Consider the following 23,950-nt stretch of genomic DNA (forward strand, 5'->3'; position numbering starts at 1 on the left):
TCGAATAAGAATTGCGCTGAATTGGGGCTGAAGAAATAAAATAGGGAGATCGGTGTATAGGGGAGCTGTATTAGGCTATAAACCAAATCGGGTAATACCAGCGCCCTCTAGGGGCTCAAGAAGACAAGATCCCAGATCGGTTTATATGGCAGCTATATCAGGTTATAGACCGATTTGAACCTAATTTAGCAGAGTTGATGGAAGTCATAGCAAAACACGTCGTGCAAAATTTCATACCAATTGGATAAGAATTGCGCCCTCTAGAGGCTCAAGAATTCCAGACCCAAGACCGGTTTATATGGCAGCTATATCAGGTTATGGACCGATGTGAACCATTCTTAATACAGTTGTTGGAATTCATAGCAAAACATGTCGTGCAAAATTTCATTCCAATTGGATAAGAATTGCGCCCTCTAAAGGCTCAAGAATTCCAGACCCAAGATCGGTTTATATGGCAGCTATATTAGGTTATTGACCGATGTGAACCATTCTTAGTACAGTTATTGGAAGTCATAGAAAAACACGTCGTGCAAAATTTCCTTCTAATTGGATAAGAATTGCGCCATCTAGAGGCTCAAGAGGTCAAGACCCAAGATCGGTTTATATAGCAGCTATATCAGGTTATTGACCGATTTGAACCTAATTTAGCACAGTTGTTGGAAGTCATAGCAAAACACGTCATGCAAAATTTCATTCCAATTGGATGAGAATTGCGCCCCCTAGAGGCTCAAGAAGTCAAGATCCCAGATCGGTTTATATGGCAGCTATATCAGGTTATGGACCGATGTGAACCATTCTTAAAACAGTTGTTGGAAGTCATAGCAAAACACGTCGTGCAAAATTTCATTCCAATTGGATAAGAATTGCGCCCTGTAGATGCTCAAGAAGTCCAGACCCAAGATTTGTTTATATGGCAGCTATATCCAAATTTCAGCAAAATCTGACAATAAATGCGCCTTTTATGGCCCCAAAACCTAAAACCGAAAAATCGGTCTATATGGCAGCTATATCCAAATCTGAACCGATCTGTGCCATATTGCAGAAGTATTTCAAGGGGCCTAAGATAACTCACTATCCCAAATTTCAGCAAAATCTGATAATAAAATGTGGCATTTATGGGCCTAAGACCGTAATCGAAGGATCGGTCTATATGGCAGCTATATCCAAATCTGAACCGATCTCGACCAAATTGAAGAAGGACTTCAAAAAGCCTAACACATCTCAATGTCTCAAATTACGGCAAAATCGGACAATAAATGCGCCTTTTATGGTCCCAAAACCTAAAACCGAGAGATCGGTCTATATGGCAGCTATATCCAAATCTGTACCGATCTGTGCCATATTGCAGAGGTATGTCAAGGAGCCTAAGACAACTCACTATCCCAAATTTCAGCAAAATCGGATAATAATTGTGGCTTTTATGGGCCTGAGACCCTAAATCGAAGGATCGATCTATATGGCAGATATATCCCAATCTGAACCGATCTCGACTAAATTGAAGAAGGACGTCAAAGAGCCTAACACATCTCAATGTCTCAAATTACGGCAAAATCGGACAATAAATGCGCCTTTTAGCGCCCCAAAACTTAAAACCGAGAGATCGGTCTATATGGCAGCTATATCCAAATCTGAACCGATCTCTGCCATATAGCAGAAGTATGTTAAGGGGCCTAAGACAACTCACTGTCCTAAATTTCAGCAAAATCGGATAATAAATGTGGCTTTTATGGGCCTAAGACCCTAAATCGGCCGATCGGTCAATATGGGGGCCATATCAAGATATAGTCCGATATAGCCCATGGCCGCTATATCCAAATCTGGACCGATCTGTGCCATATTGCAGAGGTATGTCAAGGAGCCTAAGACAACTCACTATCCCAAATTTCAGCAAAATCGCATAAAAAATGTGGCTTTGATGGACCTAGATCGGTCTATATGGCAGCTATATCCAAATCTGAACCGATCTCTGCCATATAGCAGAAGTATGTTAAGGGGCCTAAGACAACTCACTGTCCTAAATTTCAGCAAAATCGGATAATAAATGTGGCTTTTATGGACCTAAGAACCTAAATCGAAGGATCGGTCTATATGGGGGCCATATCAAGATATAGTCCGATATAGCCCATTTTCGATCTTAACTAGCTTTTGGACAAAAAAAGCATCAGTGCAGAGTTTCAGCTCAATATCTCAATTTTTAAAGATTGTAGCGTGAGGCCACCGTAGCGCACGTCCGCCTATGACGCTGAACGCCTGGGTTCGAAGTCTGACGAGACCATCAGAAAAATTGTCAGCGGTGGTTTTCCCCTCCTAATGCTGGCAACATTTTTGAGGTACCATGCCATGTAAAATTTCGCTCCAAAGAGGTGTCGCACTGCGACACCCCGTTCGGACTCGGCTATAAAAAGGAGGCCCCTTATCCTTGAGCTTAAACTTGCATCGGACTGCACCCATTGATATGTCAAAAGTTTGCCCTGTTCCGTAGTGGAATGTTCATGGTTAAAATTTGCATTTCTAGCATGATTTCAACAGACAGACGGACGGACATGTCTAGATCGTCTTAGATTGTTACGCTGATCAAGAATATTTATACTTTATGGGGTCTCAGGCGAATATTTCGATGTGTTGCAAACGGAATGACCAATCGGATATACCCCCTAACCTACGGTGGTGGGTATAAAAAAACACTCTGTGCTATATTTTCAAAGGCATTGTAGGAGATCTTTGTTTTTTGGTTTTTGTTTTTCTTTTTTTCTTTAAGGATGGCCAAAGATTGTAGTACTCTAAATATTGGATCATGGTCCAGGCTTTTATTGTTGTCGGTGTTGTTAATGGTGGTTATGCTGAGATGTCACAGTCATGTTAGTTGTAACTCGTTGTTTTGCCATATGTTTATCGACATGCAACATGGTGTTGGTGTTGTCATCGCCTTCGACATCGTCATCACTATCGTCGTTGTCGTTGCGCCAATAACAACTCATGTGGTTATGTTTTTATGCTGTTGGCCCCCTTCTGCCAAAAAAAAAAAAAAAAAAAAACAAAAACTTTCTTATGATCTGCCTTGAAAATCGTCTTGGCTAACATGAGCATCAACTTAACTTTATGTTGTTGTGCAGCAGCAAGTGTTTTCCCCTTTGAAAACCTTTAGGAAAATTAGAAAATGTGTTGCTGAAGTTAGAAACGAAGTGAATTTAGTTTCTCAAAATCTGTTTTATTTCAATTTTTTTTCAAACATTAGTGTTTTTAAATATTTTCTTAGGGATGGGATTGCCACAGGTTAAACATTTATTTTGATGAACTCGACAGGACTCGAAACCAAGCTTTAAACGGCATAGGAGGACATTCTTGTCCATGCGCCGCGTTGACCTCCAGTACTTTTAATTTGAACCACACACATTAGGGAGTCTGCTACTCAGAGGTTTGGAGAGGTTGTGGAGAGGTTTGCGGCTTATAAGGGCTCAAATATTCAAATTGAGAGATCGGTTCATATGGTAGCTATATCCAAATCTGAGCCGAAATCTGTGCAAAATTTTAAGCAACTAGCTTTATGCGTTCGACCGCTATCTTGATTTCGACAGACGGACCGACGGACATGGCTAGATGGATGTGGAAAAGAGTGTCATGCACGAGAATGGAATGGAAAAGAATGTGCTGGAAGAATGTGTCAGGAGGCCACCGTAGCGCAGAGGCTAGCATGTCCGCCTATGACGCTGAACGCCTGTGTTCGAATCCTGGCGAGACCATCAGAAAAAATGTTCAACGTTGGATTTCTCCTCCTAATGCTGGCAACATTTTTGAGGTATTTTGCCATGTAAAACTTGTCTCTATAGAGGTGTCGAACTGCAACACGCCGTTCGGACTCGGCTATAAAAAGGAGGCCCCTTATCATTGAGCTTTAACTTGAATCGGACTGCACTCATTGATAAGTGAGAAGTTGGCCCCGGTTCCTTAGTGGAATGTTCATGGGCAAAATTTGCAATTTGGAAGAAAGTGTCGTTGAAAAGAGTGTCATGGAGAGAGTTTATAAAAGAGAATGTCTTGGAAGAAAGTGACGTTGAAGTCAATGACATGGAAGATAATGATGTGAGAGAGAGTGTCGTGCTCTAGAATTTAGCATAGGAGAATGTCATGAAAGAGAATGTACTGGAAGAAAGTGTCGTGGAAGCGAATATAGTGGTTTAGAATGTCGCGGAAGAGAGTGTCGTGGAGAGAGTTCATGAAAGGGAATGTCGTTGAAGACAGTGTCGTTGAAGAGAGTGTCGTGGAAGAGAGTGTCGAGGAAGAAAGTGTCGTGGAAGTCAATGACATGGAAGGCAGTGTAGTGAAAGAGAATGTCATGGAAGGGAGTGTAGTGAAAGAGAATGTCGTTGAAGAGAGTGTAGTAAAAGATAATGTCGTGGAGGACAATGTCGTGGAAGACAATGTCGTGGAAGACAATGTCGTGGAATACAATGTCGTGGAATACAATGTCGTGGAAGACAATGTCGTGGAAGACAATGTCGTGGAAGACAATGTCGTGGAAGAAAATGTCGCAAAAGACAATGACGTTGAAGACAAAGACGTGGAAGACAATGTCGTAGGAGAAAGTTTTGTGGAAAAAAATGTCGGGGGAGAGAGTGTCGCGGAGAGAGTTCATGAAAGAGAATGTCGTTGAAGAGAGTGTCGTGGACGAGAATGTAGTGGATGAAAATGCCATGGAAGACAATGTCGTGGAAGGTAGTGTAGTGAAAAAGAATGTCACGGAAGGGAGTGTAGTGTAGTGAAAAAGAATGTCACGGAAGGGAGTGTAGTGTAGTGAAAGATAATGTCGTGGAAGACAATGTCGTGGAAGACAATGTCGTGGAAGCCAATGTCGTGGAAGACAATGTCGTGGAAGGCAATATCGTGGCAGAAAGTTTAGTGGAAAAGAATGCCGAGGAAGAGAGTGTCGTCAAAGACAATGTCGTGGTAGACTAATTCATGGTAGACACTTTCGTCTGTCGTGGACGAGAATGTAGTGGATGAAAATGCCATGGAAGAGAATGTCCTGGAAGAAAGTGGTGTGAAAGTCAATGTCGTGGAAGGGAGTGTAGTGAAAAAGAATGTCACGGAAGGGAGTGTAGTGTAGTGAAAGATAATGTCGTGGGAGATAATGATGCTGAAGACAATGTCGTGGAAGACAAAGACGTGGAAGCCAATGTCGTGGAAGACAATGTCGTGGAAGGCAATATCGTGGGAGAAAGTTTAGTGGAAAAGAATGCCGAGGAAGAGAGAGTCGTCAAGGCCAATTTTGTGGTAGACAAAGTCATGGTAGAGACTTTCGTGAAGGACAATATCATAGAAATCAATGTCTTTGAAGACAATGTCGTGGAAGACAAAGTCATAGAAGACAATGTCGTGGAAGACAATATCATGGAAGACAATGTCCTGAAAGACAATGTCGTGAGAGACAATGTCGTGGAAAAAATGTAATGGAAGGCAGTGTCGTAGAGTACAATACCCTGAAAGATAATGTCGTCGAAGAAAAGAGCATAAAAAATAATTAAATAGAATTTTAGTAATTTAACCTAATAAGAGGATATTTTTCCACGTAATTTAATGTGAAGCCGCTTCAATTGAAACACCTTTGGAATGCGAAGCTAATGGCAGTTAGGGCAGAAAAGCGAGACAAAAACTTTCATGAAAAGATCGAATTGAAATATGTGGAACATTATGTCATGGAAAGATTAAGCAGAGGAAAACATCAACATTTAGACAACTGTCGTCGTAGTATATTTAGAAACCATGGGATGTAAGTGCTTGAAGAGATCGAAAGCAAATTTCTTTCTGTTAATTGCATGTAACAGTCTTTAAAAAAAAGGTGTTTTTTTTTGTCCAGGTATTGACAGAATAAGGGCTATATCGGACTGTATCTTGATATAGCCACCATAAAGACCGATCTCTCGATTTAGGGTCTTAAGCTAATAAAAGCCTGATTTCGTTGAAATTTCCTGCAATGATTTATGCTTAGATCCCCGATATTCGTACCTAATATGGTCCAGATCGGTCGATTTAAGGTCTCAGGCCAGTTGAGGGTCTTAGGGTCTTACTAAGAAATATAGTCACCCTATAGACTTATATCTCGATTTAGGGTCTTAGGCTCATAAAAGCTGTATTTATTCCCGATTTCGTTGAATTTTGGTACAATGATTTGTGTTAAGATCCCCGATATCTATGCCGAATATGGTCCAGATCGGTCGATTTAAGGTCTCAGGCCAATTTAGGGTCTTTGGCCCATAATATGACGATTTTGCTGAAATTTTGCAAAATGATTTGTCATAAGATTCCCCACATCCGTGCCCATTTGGACCGACCTCTCGATTTAGGGTAATAAAAGCTGTATTTATTGCCGATTTCATTGAAATTTGGTACAATGATTTGTGTAAAGCTCCCCGATATCCCTGCCGAATATAGTCTGGATCGGTCTTTTTTAAGTCTGAGGCCAATTTAGGGTCTTTGGCCCATAAAAAGCCGATTTTGCTGAAATTTCGCAAATGATTTGTCAAAAGATTCTACACATCCGCACTGAATATGGTCCAAATCGGTATATATCTTAATATAGTGCCCATATGGACCAACCTCTCGATTTAAGGTCTTAGGCTCAAAAAACCGGAAATTATTCCCGATTTCGTTGAAATTTGGTACAATGATTTGTGTTTTGATCCCTGATATCCGTGCCGCATATGAGCCAGATCGGTCGATTTAAGTTCTCAGGCCAATTTAGGGTCTTTGGCCCATATAGTGCCCATATGGACCGACCTCTCGATTTAGAGTCTTAGGCTCATAAAAGCTGCATTTATTTGCCGACTTGGCTGAAATTTGGCACAATAATTTGTTTTAAGCTCTCCTGTCGCAATATAGCCACCGATCTCTTGATTTAGGTCTCAGGTCGCATTCGCTGAAATTTAATACAGTGAGCTGTGTTTAGACCCTCGACGTCCATGTCAAGTATAATTAACATCGGATCATTTTTGGGTATAGCTCTCTTATAGACTGATTTCCCGATTGAAGGTCTTTCACCCATAAATTTCGCATTTATTTTCAGATTTTTTTGCAATTAACTAGAGTAGGTCAAAGTAAACCTCTACATTTACTCCTCAAATATGGTGCAGATCGCATTTTGATATAACTACTATATATTTTGATCTCCCCTTATAGGTCTTGAGATCATATAAGACTCATATATTACCCGATTTTGCTGAAATTTAGAACAGTGATTTGTACCGAGTAGTTATCATCCAAAAAGATTTGGTTTAACCCGTACCCGACTCATTATTTAATGCAGTATAGAATATGTCTAGAGTGAATTTAGCCTTGCTTTTATTCATTATTAGGTATCCCATTGTATTGATCATTGCATCGGTTGACCAATTCGGTTACCAATTAGCAAGCCATTTATTGCTGTTAAGGCTGATGCTAGTTCAGCATAGCGTTTAAAATGTTTTACTCAAAGAAATAAAAATTTAAGGAATTTGTCTAAAGGGAATTGAAATATTCCCTAGTATCTCCCCATAAGGAATACCCACTATCATTTCCAAAACAATTAAAAAAAATTAGACTAACATCATGCCATTTATTGCAAAAATATTTGCATTGAGCATAACTTGTAATTGGTTTGTTTTCCAGCACCTTAAATTGAAACATTTACATACATACAGGTTTATTGCATTTGAAGAAACAGAACATGGAAATGGATGCTACAGCGAAATCATAGATTCCCTGTTACGATTAGCATTCTAGAAATTAATTAAAATTCTTGGCGATAAAAACGCTGAAGCCTGAGCCATTTTGGTAAACAAATTACAATTAAATACAAATAATACCATTTTTAAACAAACAAATCGTAAATGCACGAGGAAGAATGCAATTTCGCACCATTTGGACATGGGTAGCAGTCGTCAGGCAGCCATAGAGACAGCTTCTCATATAGCCACCCTTTAATTGCTTATAAAAGTATGGATGGAGCTGTAACCAGTGTTACTAACCACCATTCCGGCAAACTAAGAAATAAATGTAGATCACCAAACTACAGCAAGAGCAGCAGCAAGAGCACCAGCCTGCCAGTAGAGCTGGCAGTAGAACCATTTATAGCTGAATTAAAAGAATCAAAGCGAAACGCATCGAATCGAATCACAGGCAACCAATTCTGGCCATAGAGAAAAGAAGATTGATTACACTGTCGACGACAATCGAGCCAATCTTGGCTGACTGCCTGCCTGCCAGCCTGGCTGACGCACCGACCGCTTTCTGTATGTTGTGGAGCAGACGCTCAAACGCATCATATGACAAATTTGTATGCGCATTTCTCTTGTTGGCTATATTATTACTGAGGCTGAGCGTCTGCGCGCCTGCTGCCTGCTGCCTGCTTTCCGTGCAGTTGAGTAGGGAAACTGGTTCGTTTGGGGCCTGTCTCCATGTAACTTGCCTAGACCGAAATGGTTTTAATGCTACATAACGCAAGTGTAAAGCAAGTGCAACCAATTAAATTGTATGTCATTCATTAGTAATTTATAACCGCATAAGTAAAGAGGAGACACACACACACAAATATGAATGTGGCGTGCCACCGCCACCACAACCGCCGCAATACACTCAACATCATCCCATAGATTGTTAAAGCATCATCTACTCCAAACACCAAAGCCTTATAACAAATGCTGATTATAATGCTACCCAGCAGGCGGATGACGATCAGCACTACGATCATTGATCAATGGTGCCAGACAAAGAGAAAGAGAAACAAAAAATAAAAAAATTTAACTTAGAGGAAAATTGTTTCAAAATCTTCACCAAATATCCAGGAAAAAAATTTTTGATAAAATTGTTTTTCGATTTCCACAGAAAAACTCTACAAAATTCGAGTTTTGTTCAAAAGTTAAGCGAAACTTTGATTTTATTTAAAATTTTATAGAAATTTCGTTAACATTTTGGAAAATGTCATTTGCTAAGTTAGTGCTAATCGTTGTAAGGATGATGGCGAAATCTCAGTGACTTCTAAACACCCGTGAAACCGGAGCATCTATCTTTCCGACAACAAATAAAACCGATTGAACCCAAATATGGTGACCTTTGAGCAGGACTAAAGATAACATCTAGAAAAGTACAGAATTACCCGCAAATCACGTCAGCATTGAATTTTTATACCCTACACCACTACTGTGGTACAGGAAGAGAGATAGACCTATTGATAAGTATACCAATCGACACAAAATCACTTTCTGATTCGATTTAGCTATGTTCGACTGTCTGTTCGTCTGTCTGTCCATCTGTTTGTCTGTGTGTCCGTCTGTCTGTCCATCTGTCTGTCCGTCTGTCTGTCCGTCTGTGTGTCCGTCTGTCCGTCTGTCTGTCTGTCCGTCCGTCTGTCCGTCCGTCTGTTTGTCCGTCTGTTTGTCCGTCTGTCGGTCCGTCTGTCTATCCGTCAGTCTGTTCGTCTGTCTGTCCGTCTATCTTTCCGTCTGTCTGTCCTTCTGTCTGTCCGTCTGTCTGTCTGTTCGTCTGTCTGTCCGTCTGTCTTTCCGTCTGTCTGTCCTTCTGTCTGTCTGTCTGTCTGTCTGTCCGTCTGTCTGTCTGTCTGTCTGTATGTCCGTCTGTCTGTTCGTCTGTCTGTCCGTCTGTCTGTCCGTCTGTCTGTCCGTCTGTCTGTCCGTCTGTCTGTCCGTCTGTCTGTCTGTCCGTCCGTCTGTCTTCCCATCTGTCTGTCCGTCTGTCTGTCGATCAGTCTTTCCATCTGTCTGTATGTCTGTCTGTCTGTCCGTCTGTCTGTCCGCCTGTCTGTCTGTCCGTCTGTCTGCCTGTCCGTCTATCTGTCCGTCTGTCTGTCCGTCTGTCTGTCCGTCTGTCTGTCCGTCGGTCTGTCCGTCTGTCTGTCCGTCCGTCTGTCTGTCTGTCCGTCTGTCTGTCCGTCTGTCTGTCCGTCTGTCTGTCCGTCTGTCTTTCCATCTGTCTGTCCATGTGAGTTTGTGTACAAAGTACAGATCGCAGTTTTCATTCGATCGTCTTAAAATTTGGTACAGGCATGTTTTCCGGCCTATAGACGAAGCCTATTGAAATTGGAAAAAATCGGTTCAGATTTGGGTATAGCTTCCATATATATGTTCGTCGCAGGCCACCGTAGCGCAGAAGTAAGCATGTCCGCCTATGACGCTGAATGCCTGGGTTCGAATCCTGGCGAGACCATTAGTAAAAATTGTCAGCGGTAGTTTTCCCCTCCTAATGCTGGCAGCATTTGTGAGGTACTATGCCATGTAAAACTTCTCTCCAAAGAGGTGTCGCACAGCGGCACGCCGTTCGGACTCGGCCATAAAAAGGAGGCCCCTTATCATTGAGCTTAAACTTGAATCGGACTGCACTCATTGATATGTAAGAAATTTGCCCCTGTTCCTTAGCGGAAGGTTCATGGGCAAAATTTGCAAATATATGTTCGTCCGATTTGGAGAAATAATGGAATAATATGGTCATTTGTTAACGGATTCTTCTGAAATTTGGCAGGAAGAATTTTCTTATGACTCTCGACATTACTGGTGAATTTCATAGAAATCGGTTCAGATTCAGATATAGCTCTCGTATATATACAAAGCACGATTTTCACTCCTAGAGCCACTGCAATAGCATTAATTGACCCATCTTGCCAAAACTTTGTACAACGCTTTCCTTGACGACTACCACAATATCTGAGAAGTTTACACGAAATCGGTTCAGATTTAGGTATAGCTCTCATATATATGTTCGTCCGATATGGAGAAATAATGCAATAATATGGTCATTTGTTAACCGATTCTCCTGAAATTTGTTAACCGATTCTCTCGAAATTGATTCAGATTTAGGTATAGCTCCCTTAAATATGTTCGTCAAATTTTAGGTAATTTGCAATAATATTGGCATTTGTCAACTGTAGTTATTATAGTTTGAACATATTTGCTCGAAATGTAATAGGGATTGTTTAATTGCCCATCTGAATATATCCGGCGAGGTCCATCATAATTGCTTCATATTGTACCTATAGGGTAGGTGTAGGGTATTATAAAGTCGGCACCGCCCGATATCATATCATATCATATCATATCATACCATATCATATCATATCATATCATATCATATAATATAATATAATATCATATCATATCATATCATATCATATCATATCATATCATATCATATCATATCATATCATATCATATCATATCATATCATATCATATCATATCATATCATATCATATCATATCATATCATATCATATCATATCATATCATATCATATCATATCATATCATATCATATCATATCATATCATATCATATCATATCATATCATATCATATCATATCATATCATATCATATCATATCATATCATATCATATCATATCATATCATATCATATCATATCATATCATATCATATCATATCATATCATATCATATCATATCATATCATATCATATCATATCATATCATATCATATCATATCATATCATATCATATCATATCATATCATATCATATCATATCATATCATATCATATCATATCATATCATATCATATCATATCATATCATATCATATCATATCATATCATATCATATCATATCATATCATATCATATCATATCATATCATATCATATCATATCATATCATATCATATCATATCATATCATATCATATCATATCATATCATATCATATCATATCATATCATATCATATCATATCATATCATATCATATCATATCATATCATATCATATCATATCATATCATATCATATCATATCATATCATATCATATCATATCATATCATATCATATCATATCATATCATATCATATCATATCATATCATATCATATCATATCATATCATATCATATCATATCATATCATATCATATCATATCATATCATATCATATCATATCATATCATATCATATCATATCATATCATATCATATCATATCATATCATATCATATCATATCATATCATATCATATCATATCATATCATATCATATCATATCATATCATATCATATCATATCATATCATATCATATCATATCATATCATATCATATCATATCATATCATATCATATCATATCATATCATATCATATCATATCATATCATATCATATCATATCATATCATATCATATCATATCATATCATATCATATCATATCATATCATATCATATCATATCATATCATATCATATCATATCATATCATATCATATCATATCACTTCATTTCATTTTATTTTATTTTATTTTATTTTATTTTATTTTATTTTATTTCATTTCATTCCCTTTTATTTTATTTTATTTTATTTTATTTTATTTTATTTCATTTTATTTTATTTTATTTTATTTTATTTTATTTTATTTTATTTTATTTTATTTTATTTTATTTTATTTTATTTTAATTTGCCATTTCAGAGATTATTATATTATATCATATAATATCATATCATATCATATCATATAATTTCTTTTCATTTCATTTTATTTCACTTCATTTCATTTTATTTCACTTCATTTCACTTCATTTCATTTCATTCCCTTTTATTTCATTTCATTCCCTTTTATTTTATTTTATTTTATTTTATTTTATTTTATTTTATTTTATTTTATTTTATTTTATTTTATTTTATTTTATTTTATTTTATTTTATTTTATTTTATTTTATTTTATTTTATTTTATTTTATTTTATTTTATTTTATTTTATGTTATTTTATTTTATTTTATTTTATGTTATTTTATTTTATTTTATTTTATTTTATTTTATTTTTTTTTTATTTAATTTTATTTTATTTTATTTTATTTTATTTTATTTTATTTTGTTTTATTTTATTTTATTTTATTTTATTTTATTTTATTTTATTTTATTCTCTTTTATTTTATTTTATTTTATTTTATTTTATTTTATTTTATTTTATTTTATTTTATTTTATTTTATTTTATTTTATTTTATTTTATTTTATTTTATTTTATTTTATTTTATTTTATTTTATTTTATTTTATTTTATTTTATTTTATTTTATTTTATTTTATTTTATTTTATTTTATTTTATTTTAATTTACCATTTCAGAGATTATTATATTTTTATCCTTTGCACCAAATGTTTATTTTTATTATAATTCTTATTGCCATCTTGTTTTGATTTTTTCATCGCTTGCTAGCTTTTCAACAAAATTAAAATAAATGCCCCATAAATCTTTATTTATTTACTTAAGCTGTCGTTTTGATGTTTTTTGCCGATTTTTGCGTTCAAAATATATTAAGATTGATTTTTGTGATAAAATTTTGTGTGTGCGCGCCTTTTTTTGGCGAGTATTTTTGCCAGCTAAAGTGGTGGCTGGGCTGTTTTTGTTGCTTCTTGGCCGTTTATGTTTTGTGGCAAGTTGTTTTAGACAATTCAGCCATATAAGGCAGGAAAACTATTGGTTAATGCCTTTTTCTTACCAACAATCGCCACAAAACTGATGAACAAATGCGAAAATCCAAAAATGCGACCACAGTGCGGTAAAGGAGCTACAAAACTGTTGAGTGAGAGAGAGGGAAATAGAGGGGTTTTTGGTAGGAGAGATGTAAAACCCCTCACGTAGTCCACCAAAATTTTTTTTTAAAATTTTATTTTTCTGTTTCCAAAGGCGATAACAAAAACTGTTTATGATATAAACAAAAAGTAATAAAAAAATATTACCAACAAACCATTTAGAATTTTAGATTTTTTAAGTGGTGACATGTGCACGCAATTTCGCAGAAATTTGGCATAAAAAATAATATTTATTTAGTAGAATAAAATGAAATTAGATTTGAAAATGAGACAAAAGATTTGAATTTAGAGGCTGAAGAAGTCAAGATCTCAGATCGATTTTTATGACAGCTATATCAGGTTATGGATACATGGTTATGGATTTGAACCATATTTGGCAAAGTTGTTGGAAGTCATAACAAAACACGTCAAGAATTGCGACCGGTAGTGACTCAAGAAGTCAAGATTCAAGATCGGTTTCTACTAAGTGTTTTATTGTTTAAAGCAACAATGCTGATTTTCTAATGAAATGTGTCTTTTTTTCAATATCTTTCTAGTGTCTTGCTCGGAAAATCGATTTCATCGCAGCATTCTGTCGAAGGATCAACTTCTATGAAGCCATTCACCCAGACACATTGAAAGGCTTGCCAATTGCATTCATTTTCTCTCTGGCACTTAAGGTAATTAGTAGTACACCTTATATATGTCTACGTAATTTTTGCACTATATAATAATTAATTTAATTCAATTAATTACAAAATTACTATACTGTCTATGACTAATAGTGTAAATGTCAATTACATGTTGACAATGGATTATAAAAGAATTGCCATATTAAAAATTCTGCCAAATGCCCAACTCAACCAGACAAGGTCCAAAGAAAAAAAAAAAAAACAAAACAATTTGAAACGTCAACTCATCATAGATTGCTGATTATTCAATTGACAAATGGACTGTTATTTAATTTTATAAAAAAAAAATAGCAACGCACAGAAAAGAAGGCTTTGAAAGTACTTTTAGTAATTATACAAACATTGAGGCTGAAGACATGGGTTTTGATTTATTTTCAGGTCTACACGCAAAAAAATTATTAGTTTCATATTATTAGTTTCATATTCGTTTGTGAAAAACGTTGGCCTTTGTTTACGATAAAAGAACATGTGTTTTGCGTTAAATTTTTGGAAGAATTTGTGCTAAGATAGGTTTTTGGGTCAAATTTCAACCAAATCAGGTGAAAACTTGGACTTCTAGGGGCTCAAGAAGTCAAATCGGGGGATAGGTTGATATGGGGGCTATATCAGTTTATAGACCAACTAGAATCGTACTTGGTATGGACGTTGGTAGTCATAACACAAGTCTTCGTTCCCAATTTCAGACAAATCGGATGAAAATTGAGGCTTCTAAGGGCTGAAGAAGTCAAATTGGGGTATCGGTTTATATGGGGGCTATATCAGCTTATATACCGATTCGGATCATACTTGGCAAGGATGTTGGAAGTCATAACGCAAGTCTTTGTTCCAAATTTCAGACAAATCGGATGAAAATTGAGGCTTCTAAGGGCTGAAGAAGTCAAAACGGGGGATCGGTTTATATGGGGGCTATATCAGCTTATAGACCGATTACGATCATACTTGGCAAGGATGTTGGAAGTCTTAACGCAAGTCTTTGTTCCAAATTTCAGACAAATCGGATGAAAACTGAGGTTTCTAAGGGCTGAACAAGTCAAATCCGCGGATCGGTTTATATGGGGGCTATACCAGTTTAAAGACCAACTAGGATCGTACTTGGTATGGACGTTGGAAGTCATAACACAAGTCTTTGTTCCAAATTTCGGACAAATCGGATGAAAATTGAGGCTTCTAAGGGCTGAACAAGTCAAATCGGGGGATCGGTTTATATGGGGGCTATATCCAAACTTGAATCGTTATGTCCCATTTGCAAGCCACAACGACCTACATTAACAAGAAATATCTGCGCAAAATTTCAAGCTACTAGCTTCACGCGTTCGACGGCTATCATGATTTCGATAGACGTACGGACATAGCTAGATCGACTCAGAATGTCGAGTCGATCCAGAATATATATACCTTATGCGCTCGCAGATCAATATTTCGAGGTGTTACAAAGGGAATGATTAGCATACCCCCATCCTATGGTGGTGAGTATAAAAATATTGTGCAGATTGCAAAGGATGCCACGTTTAACTCAATGTTGTAACATAATTCAAACTCGAATTTTCACCAATTATAAGCCGATCTCAGTCGGCAATTCAAACTCTTTCAGAGTTTATTTGGTTTTATTTCCATGTTATGATACACAATTATATTAAAGGCGTTCCAGTTTCGCACAACTCAATTTTGATTTTGTATTATGATCTGCTGTATACGTTATGCAATAAATAAAACAAAAAAAAAAAATACTTATGGGAGTTGTTGCTTTCGCACATTTAAATTGCCACTTAACGAGCTTACCGTATACGACCAAACTGCTCAACATACTGACTGATCAGCAAAAAAAAAAATGTTTTGTGTGATAATGTATCTATACCAGTGACGAGCACACAATTGCAATTATTTGGTGCAAGCCCATTGGCTTGCTTGGAATTATTTTCTTGTGTAAGTACACAGCAAAAGTGCGAGTATTTTTGCCCACCACTGGCATGCAAATTTTGCCCATGAACATTCCACTAAGAAACCGGGGCAAACTTCTCACATAGCAAAGAGTGCAGTTGAATTTAAGTATAAGCTAAATAATAAGGGTCCTCCATTTTATGGCCGAGTTCGAACGGGGTGCCACAGTGCGACACCTCTTTGGAGAGATGTTTTTACATGGCCTCAGTACGTCACTGATGTTGCCAGCATTAGGAGGGGAAAACCACCGCTGAAAAAATTTTTTTCTGATGTTGTCGCCAGAATTCGAAACCAGGCGTTTAGTGTCATGGGCGGACATGCTAACCTCTGCGCTACGGTGCCCTCCTGGCCTGAGTATATACACCACTGGTATATAAACTCAAAACCCCACGCTTTCTCTCTATCAGGAGAGACATAAGAGAACAATTATTGGCCCGGTAAGCGAATGATGGTTTGCGGCTATCGAAATACTCTTGCCATTCGAGAGTTGGTGATTTTACAAGAAAAGAAAGGTCCTTCTACTATAGTTGAAGCTGCTAAGGGGTTTAAAAAAAACAATGTTTGTAACGTTCAATAATGCTACATTTACGTCTAATATTTGACGTGTTGAAGCCAAGCGTTACACTGTTGCAATAAAAGAAAAACTTTTTGTAGCAAACGTATTTTGTTTGTTGCAAACATTTTCCAAACCTTTTATTGTCTTTTTTGGGTGTAGGAACTAAATATCATGAAAATCTAAACAATTGGTTAAAACCCCTATTGTTGTATTAGTTCTAAAAAATGTTTGAGAACAATTGTCCCATGCTGAAAATTAAAATCGGCTTGATTTTAATTTTCAGCACATTCCTTCTTGAAATTGAAACCACTAGCAATTGTTTAGATAGCTCAACAAGTGCGTCATACTTAACCTAGAATATAAAATTCCTCAGTCATTATGTTAAAGACATGTTAAACGCATTTAATTATACATAGAGAGGGGTAAACAAATATCGTCATTTCGTTTGTAACACATCGAAGTATTGGTCTAAGACCCCATTACATGTATAGTTGCGTGACCGCCATGACATTTTAAGTCAATCTAAGCATGTCTGTTAGAGCTGGAAAATTATCGATAATCGCAACATTCGATATTTTTCATAATAAATATCGACGGTATCGATATTATCATAATTTTCCCCTCACCTATATTTCAAACGAAAATGAGAAGTAAAAATCAGGAAATCGATTTATATAGAAGCAATATCAATGCACAGATCGAATAAAGCTAAATTTATAAACGTCAATTTGAAGTCATGAAGGCATTAATTGTACAAAATGTAAGCCCAATCGGAAAAATATAGCGCCCTCTATAGGCGCAATTTATATAATAGGATACATTTAGTGTCGAATCGCTTATTTTTGTTCAATTTTGCACAAAATTGAACTTTGCCGATAGTATCGACAAGGAAAAATATCAATTGATATTCATTAAATATCGATAAATCGATATTCAGACAAAAAATTAAATATTGATAGTGCCATCGATATTTTGCCAATTCTATCTAAGACCCCATAATATGTAGATATTCTTGACCGCCATGGCATTTTAAGGCAATCTAACCATATCTGTTAGAGCTGGCAAATTATCGATAATCGCTACTGGATATTTTCGATATTTTTCGGTGCTATCGTCATTTTCCCATCACCTGTATTTCAAACGAAAATGAGAAGTAGAAGCACAGACCGAATAAAACCAAATTTATTAACGTCAATTTGAAGTCATGAGAGCATTAATTGTACAAAATTTTAGCCCAATCGGAAAAATATAGCGCCCTCTATAGGCGCAATTTATCTTATAGGATACATTTAGTGTCGAATCACTTACTTTTTGTCCAATTTTGCACAAAATTGAACTCTGCCGATAGTATCGATAAGAAAAATATCAATCGATATTGAAATAAAAATAAAATATCGATAGTATCGATAGTGTCATCTATATTTTGACAGCTCTTATGTGCATTCGTCTGTCTGTCCGTCGAAAGCACACTAAAATCCGGAGGCGTAAAGCTAGGCTCTTGAAATTTTGCTCAAATACTTCGTATTAGTGTAGGACGGGTGGGATTTTAAATGGGCCATATCGGTCCATACTTGCATATTGTTCACATATAAATCGATCTCCTGATTATACTTTTTGAGCCTCTAGAGAACATAATATTTATCCGATATGGCTGATATTTGAACTATGATGTTACCTTTGACATTCGTTAAATGTACTAAGTACGGTCCAAATCGGTTCAAAGCCTGGTATAGCTCCCATATTGGTTGCCCAAAAAGTAATTGCGGTTTTTTCATATAGTTGGCGTTGACAAATTTTTTCACAGCTTGTGACTCTGTAATTGCATTCTTTCTTCTGTCAGTTATCAGCTGTTACTTTTAGCTTGCTTTAGAAAAAAAGTGTAAAAAAAATTATATTTGATTAAAGTTCATTCTAAGACTTATTATAAATGCATTTACTTTCTTTTAAAAAAATCCGCAATTACTTTTTGGGCAACCCAATAATTTTTCTCCCGATTTAACTTCTCGAGCCCTAACAAGCCGCAATTTTTTACCGATTTGGCTGAAAATTTGCACGTAGTGTTCTGTTATGACTTCCAACAACTGTGCTAATTATGATCCGAATCGGTTCAAAACCTGGTATAGCTCCCATATAAACCAATCTTCCGATTTTACTTCTTGAGCCTCTAGAAGGCGTAATTATTATCCGATTTGGCTGAAATTTCGTTTAGTGTACATGCCAAGTACGGTCTGAATCGGTTTAAAACGTGATATATCTTCCATATAAATTTTTCTCTCGGTTTAACTTCATAAGCCCCTATAATCCTTGAGCCCCCAGAGGGTGTAATTCTTTTCCGAGTTGGCTGAAATTTCGCACAATGACTTCCCCTACGACTTTCAACATACGTGTTAGACATGGTCCGCAGCGGTCTATAACGTGGTCCATATAAAGCGATCTCCCGATTTTACTTCTTAAGTCTCCAGAGGGCGTATTTCTTATCCGATTTGGCTGAAATTTTGCACAGTGACTTTTTCTATGACCGTTAACATACACGCCAAGTATGTTCCGAATCAGTTTAAAACCTGATATAGCTCCCATATAAATCGATCTCCCGATTTTTACTTTTTCAGCCCCTAGAGGGCGTAATACTTATTCGATTTGGTTGAAATTTCACACAATGACATCTACTATGGTCTCCGACATCCAAGTCACAAACCAAGTATGGTTCGTATTGGTTCATAACCTGGTTTATCTCAAATACCATAGCAATTCTTATACTTTATTCTTCGTTTGCCCATAAATAGATACCGGGCAAAGAACTTGGCAAAAGCGATACACGGTGGAGGGTATATAAGATTCGACCAGCTGAACTTAGCACTTTTTTACTTGTTTTCATTGAAATGTGATCAGGCTAAGAAAAATAGTTCCTATAATTGCTAATTACATACAATTGTTAATAGTAGGCAAAACAAAAAAATCTATATGTGAACTTATTTCAAATAGCAATACGTGCGTCATAATCGGCCTAGAATTAAAAATTAGCAGGAAAAATTATATTTAACAATTAACAATTCAAAAACTTTGTTCAGTGGCTATTTTAAATTGAATTATAATGGATTCCATTAAATTCTTCTCAAACAAAGTTTAAGTTTGGTAAAATATCTTTTTTTATTTTATCCCCAGAACTTTGGTTTTTAACGCTATATTTAGGAACCACATTATTGAAGATTGTAAAATCCATCACATTAACTCCAAGGCTCTCGAGATATTAGACCTTGCTCAAAGAATTTTGGTTTGGTTGTTAATACTTATGCAAATTTGCCTATAAACATTCCATTTAGGAACAGCGAGGATATTTCTCTCTTGCATTAATGAATGCTTTTCAATTGAAGTCTAAGCTAATGTTTAGGGGATCTTCCTTTCGTCGATGAGTTTAAATGGCATGTTGCAGAGCTACTCCACTTTGTAGAGAAATTTTACACTCTCTATCAGTAATGTCACCAACATTAGTGATTGTATTGCCACTTCTGAAAATTCTTTAAATACAAATCAAATTGACTTCACATGTGGTCGCAGAGACACTGATATTGCTGAACACAAATAGACATCCAGCAGATGTGTTTAGTCTTAACACACCGGCGTTCCTAGTTTTTCATCTGTGTTACTGCATATAAATGGTTTACTGATCATGTATCTGATCGCAGATACGATCTGATAACGCATAACTCAAATGGATATCGAATGTTTTATTGGGAAAATGAATACCTGTTTTCAATTTTCAAAAGAGAGTTAAAGGACTCATTGAGTCCTGTTTCAAAACGAAAGCGTGCTCTACACCGTACACAATTGTCTTTGGTTATGTAGGGCAACTTAATCAATTTGACAAAGCTGCTGATGACGATACATGGCGTATCAGAAATCATGATCCACTAACCAGTCAAAGTGTTTTGAATAGAAACACACACTTGCTCGACTTTTATAAGTTCTTTGTTATAGTATTCATTGTATATGATCTCAAACTGGAAAATGCTCGAAAAATAATGAAAAGATTTTAAAGATCAAAATAAGAGAGCGCAAATAGATAAAAAACATTTTTAATAAGGCATAGCAATCACCAAACAAAAGTGGTATATGCACCGCAAAAACCTGGTGCATAGTTCCTGAAAGGAAACTCGGAGAATCGCTTCCCCTACATGGAAATGTTTTGCCACGACAACAACAAATGTTGATATTCTGAATTAATATAAGGTCGCAGATACACTGATGATGCCAACGACAAATAATCGATCAGTCAATACTACAATATCAAGAAAGTACTAAGAAAACTCTGCAAAATAGTTTTTGAATGAGAGAGATATGTAGAAGCACAAGATAGCTGATATAGGCACAATGTCAAGAAATCTTATATTGGGTTGCCCAAAAAGTAATTGCGGATTTTTTAAAAGAAAGTAAATGCATTTTTAATAAAACTTAGAATGAACTTTAATCAAATATACTTTTTTTACACTTTTTTTCTAAAGCAAGCTAAAAGTAAAAGCTGATAACTGACAGAAGAAATCATGCAATTACAGAGTCACAAGCTGTGAAAAAAATTTTCAATACCGACTATATGAAAAATCCGCAATTACTTTTTGGGCAACCTAATAGTACCATGGCAACCATAGGTTACCACTAATTCGGACCCCGGCACGGGATAGCTGTGAGCATCGCACAGGCTGGAACACTGAAGTCCCATCTGTGTGGTGTTCATTGCTGTCACGTGAAGCTTAGCTGCGAGCTACCGGGCGCGTCCACAGGTTGTGGATAGTGGAATGCTCCATACGGAGTAGCCGCTACGTCAGTGGCGGACAATCAGCGATATCGAGCGGTGAGTCTCAGTGACAGGCCGGGCGGCTCCGGCTCTTACACAAATACTGAGGGCCTATGATGCTCGATATGACAAGGCGAGTTATTGGCGCCTTTAAATAACCAATGGCTGTCAGGATGGCTTGGCTTGTTCCCGCGGCAATGGGTCCTTGAACCAGAACGAGCTTGCTCACATAAACGAGCTTGACGAAGATCGCCACCTCCACATGCATATGTGGCTACAACAACAACAACTAATGCTAATAACATTTGAGACACGCTATTCCTAGTCGGCATAATTTCAGCGGTGGTTTTTCCCTCCTAATGCTGGCTACATTTGTGAGGTACTATATCATGTAAAACTACTCTCCAAAGAGGTGTCGCACTGTGGCACGCCGTATGGACTCGGCTATAAAAAGGAGACCCCTTAACATTGAGCTTAAACTTTAGTCGGACTCTACTCTTTGATATGAGAGAAGAAACCCCGTTTTCGGAAGGCAATGTAAATGAGAAAGTCTTATTCCTATGTAAGAATAACTTTTTCAATATACCCAGTCCTAATACTAACGTTTATACCGTAAAGAAGGACTATGTGCTTAGAAGTATGCACACTTTCTATTATCAAAACTATTATGACTCCAATTGACAAATAATGGCTCAGACTCCACACCGCCTGCGTTATCAGTCATTGTGTCAAAGGTCGAACAGTGTTCTTTGGCGCTAGATGATCAAATTGAAAGCTGCCCGCGCCAAATGGTGTCATCTTCAGTGTGGCTGCGATTCCGTTCTTGGATTCAGCTTAGAATTGAATAGAGGAAGTATTTGGGAAGTGCTGTCCACCAGATTACAACACCATATAGCATAACAGCTCTGGTAACTGCAGTATACATCCAATAGAATACACGCAGTTTATACACTCAACTTTTACCAATGGCCCTTTTGCAGGTGTATAGGGCAAGATCCAGTTCCTTCGCCATTTTGAAGTAAAATTATTTTGTCCAACTCAACATGAAGTTATCGATAAGAAGACATTTCTTTGTGTCCTGCCCCGAATTGATCAGTAAGTGGATTTCAAAAGTGCCGCCCACATCAGACCTCAAACCTCATATGGAAATACAAGTCTTCAACTGCAACTGCATATGGGATTATAAGTCTGCACCAATTCAGCTGAGCTGAATTGTTAGCATCAATTCAGCAAAACTGATAAGAGGACAAATCAACAATAAAAAAAAGATGGTGAACAAAACTTCCATAAGACTTTATTCAGCTGAAGCTGAATTTCTTGATTCTCCAACATGGAATGGGGATAAACCTATTTCGCTATTCCGTTTGTTACTCATCGAAATATTGATTTAAGACCCAACAAAGTATATTTTTGATCGTCCGTCTTGACGTCCTAAGTCGATTTAGCCATATCCGCCCATCCATGAAAAATGAAAGGAAAAATATGTTATTGTTGTTGTTGTTGCACTGTGTGATACATTGAGGCGGCGACGCCTGCCGATGAAGAACTCCATCGGGTCAATCCGGTACGTCCAACCGACTGCCATGAGATTGAAAGGAAAAATATGAATTCACCATAGCTGACAAGTAAAACAAGAATAAGAGCCATAAAAACGAAATGGTATCAATGTTGGTTAACAAAATCCACGAAAAATGTATTCAGCCGTAGCTGAATTGTTTGTTTTTTCTTTTCATTAATTGCTAAATTTTATAAAAACATTGAAAAGCAATTAATTCAGCTTAGCTGAATTGTTAAAAACAAATTCAGCAAAGCTGAATGGCAATAAAAACAAATATTGGCAATGGTAGTTAAAAAATACATACAAAATTTAAATTAGTTGCAGCTGAATTTGGTTTTTATTTTCCAAAAATCAAAAAATTATTTAAAATCAGGAAATGAATTACAATAACATCAGTTCAGCTTAGCTGAATTGTAGAAAACATAATTCAGCTTAGCAAAATGGTGAAAAAATGTAATTCAGCAAAGCTGAATTGAGCATAAACCAACTGTAGACTATGTTGGTAAACAAAAATCCACATTTGACTTAATTCAGCGACAGCTGAATTTCTTTTTTACCTCCCAAAAATCTAAAATTTATTCAAAATCAGGGAATGCATGAGAATAAACATCAGTTCAACTTAGCTGAATTGTAAAAAACGTAATTCAGCTAAGCAAAATAGTAAAAAATGTAATTCAGCAAAGCTGAATTGAGTATAAACAAACTGTAGACTATGTTGGTAAACTAAAGTCCACATATGACTTAATTCAGCCACAGCTGAATCTCTTTTTTACCTCCCAAAACCCTAAAAGTTATTCAAAATCAGGAAATGCACAAGAATACTAGAATAAATATCTGTTCAGTTTAGCTGAATTGCAGAAAGCTTAATTCAGCAAAGCTG

At 36.4% G+C, this 23,950-nt stretch overlaps 1 protein-coding gene and 1 long non-coding RNA gene across 4 annotated transcripts in view; one reads left to right on the top strand and one right to left on the bottom strand.

Annotated features, from left to right (window-relative positions):
• Positions 1 to 23,950, bottom strand: part of LOC106093002 (hybrid signal transduction histidine kinase M) — a 195,446-nt gene that overhangs the window by 159,200 nt on the left and 12,296 nt on the right. The window lies entirely within an intron of this gene.
• The window catches only part of LOC131994365 (uncharacterized), a 137,123-nt gene that overhangs the window by 8,773 nt on the left and 104,400 nt on the right, over positions 1 to 23,950 (top strand). Inside the window, exon 2 of the long non-coding RNA XR_009396664.1 lies at positions 14,095 to 14,217. This is a non-coding gene — a long non-coding RNA (uncharacterized LOC131994365). The remainder of the gene's footprint in view (positions 1 to 14,094; positions 14,218 to 23,950) is intronic.

Source organism: Stomoxys calcitrans, chromosome 1 (genome assembly GCF_963082655.1).
Source record: "Stomoxys calcitrans chromosome 1, idStoCalc2.1, whole genome shotgun sequence".
Lineage (NCBI taxonomy): Eukaryota > Metazoa > Arthropoda > Insecta > Diptera > Muscidae > Stomoxys > Stomoxys calcitrans.